Raw genomic sequence first — 2,690 nt, forward strand, 5'->3', positions numbered from 1 at the left:
AAGTTATCTGTCCGGCAGATACAAAACAACTGTCACTGTATTCCATGCTGACCGGTGCGATTGGTGCTGCCTGGAATACATGTCATGTTTAAAGCCACTATGGGAACACTGGATGGCATTCTTCAATTGAAACAAACACAAACAGAGCACAGGAGATATTCACAAAGAGTTTGTAGATGAGGAAAATCCAAAGAGCTAATACATAGCTTGAGGTTCCATGCCCTGCATGCACAGATCATTTTCAGTGTTAGTTTGAGTGCTGAGTTTGTTCTCTTAAATCGACTTAAGTGTACTAATAAAAGGTTGTATAGTGTTGGAGTGTATAATGTATAGCTGTACCACTGATAAACGTGCCTGCAGTAGCACTTGTATCATCTCAGACAATGAAGAACCTGACTGACCTGACAATGATTTAGATATTCATAATCCCATAGACATACTGTATGCACCGTGTATATATATATATATACACACACACACATATACTTGCTGTAGCAGCTCCATTTAATTCATGAGAATACACCGCTCTGAGGGAATGAAAGTAAATGGAATGTCAATAAAAAAGATACACACACATACTACAGAATGAAAGAAAGATGAAGAAACCATGCGTCTGACTGAAGGGGCTCTTTAAGTAGAGACTATGATGGTGTGTGTCATACACAACACATCATGCATTTGTCTGGGAATTCATCTCGATAATTATATATATTATTAATACATGTAGAGGGAAAAAAAAAAAAACTTCTACTAATCAAAATAAACTTGTATGATTAAGAAGGAAAAGTCACGGTAGGCGGCGGTGGAACAGAAAGAAATCACCCAGCTCTGATTCACAGTGTGACCAAACACCGAGCCCCAGTAGAGACTAATGAAGTCTTTAATTTGGTTATAGTTTATTAATGTCAGAGACACTCCGCCATTAATCATATTATAACACCCCCAAGTGTGTGTATGCGTGTGTGTGTGTGTGTGTGTGTGTGTGTGCATGTGTGTGCACGTCAGTCTTTCTGTGTGTGAGCGCTCTGCACACGCACACACCGATTATTAAACCTTTGAGCGTGCACACAAACGAGCACACACACACACACACACATGCACACACGCACGCACACGCACACACACAAACAGATATGGTCTTCCATATGATTGCTTGTGTGCATTTCTTGTGTTTCATGGTTTGTCCAGTATGTGTGTACGCACGCGCACGCGTGTATGTGTACTTGTGTGCATGTGTGTGTGTGTGTGTGTGTGTGTGTGTGTGTATGTGTGTGTGTGTGTGTGTGTGTGTGTGTGCATGTCTGCTTTCCTGTGTGCATAATCGTCTTGAGTGCAGCCCCTCCACCAGCAATAACATCACATACATTTTAAAGGGCCGTCATTATCGCCGTGGGTTACCCCCTGGCCCACCGTCACAAGCCCCACACACCGTTTTCATTCCAAACTTATTAATATGCAAACTTATTCAAATGAGATTGTAATTAAGCATCTAGCGAGTGGGAACCCTTTTCATGATAATTTATGATAAACTCCGCGCCACCTTTGATTGAGATTGATTTTTTGGCGCGAGGATGCCGACCTGAATACCAAGCTCCACCTGAGAGACCTGCAGGGGAACAACACTTTTAAAACAGCAAAAACTTATTTCATGGCTGATTGTGCCACAATCATCTTGGAGGAGTAACAATGATCACTTTGAATAATGCGTTCCCACTGTGCACTAGGTGTGCTCAGACTGAAAGCAGACTGGGGAAAAAAAAAAGAACGCAACACAAAGTTCTGCTTATCCATCTTGGTATCTATGTAGACAAAGTGCTAGCCATGTGTTAATTAATACGTGTGTGTGTGTGTGTTTGTGTGTTTGTGTGCCTGTGTGTCTGTGTGTTTTTGGCAAGTGCGTTCTGATCGGGGGTGTTATGATTATGTAGTTCATTAGACGTTGTTTTTTCTTATTCTACAAAGATTAGTTTTGTTCTCTGGTTCTGTTACCTCAGGTCATGTGGCCCAGGGAGGCAAGAAAACACACAGAAAAAAACAGTATTACAATAACCTGGAGATTTAAAATGCAGCGGCTATATTTCATGTTTATGTTTCATTATATTTTATGGAGTTACGGCAGCCATATAAAACAAAGAGTTTGTGAGCCTTTGGGGGATGGCGGACAGATATTTAGATTTGTAGATCTAAGTATTTTTTTGGGCACACTGCTTAGGGACTTTTAGTATTTTTAAGATGGGTTACACAGTGATGCCAAAGTGGAGGCCAAGACCAATAACGGTTACCCTCTTTATTGGTCTTGGCCACAATGGGGGAATTTCTGTATTATCGACCCTTAATAAAAAAAAGTCTATTTTCTGACTGTGTCATATCCTTCAGGTCCTCACACGCTTTAGAAGTCTGCATCCTGTCGGCTCACCCCCTGAGCCCCAGCCTCCCAGTTGGGGAAACTGGGAGGAACAACAGTGTTTTTGTTTATTGTTCTGTTTGAGATTGGCAACAGCCTTGGTAAATAACTCTAGCTTAGGTATCTGTTGTTGGCAGGGGTGGTGCTGGTGGTGGTGGAGGTGGAGGAGGAGGAGGGGGGAGGGCTGGGCCAGAACAGCATTGCATTGTTGTTTGCGAGGAAGAACATCAAAGCGAGAGGTAATCACAAGCAAATGATAACACAGTTTAATTAGCTGCGCGAGGCG

Source organism: Micromesistius poutassou, assembly GCF_964030765.1.
Source record: "Micromesistius poutassou genome assembly, chromosome: 7".
NCBI lineage: Eukaryota > Metazoa > Chordata > Actinopteri > Gadiformes > Gadidae > Micromesistius > Micromesistius poutassou.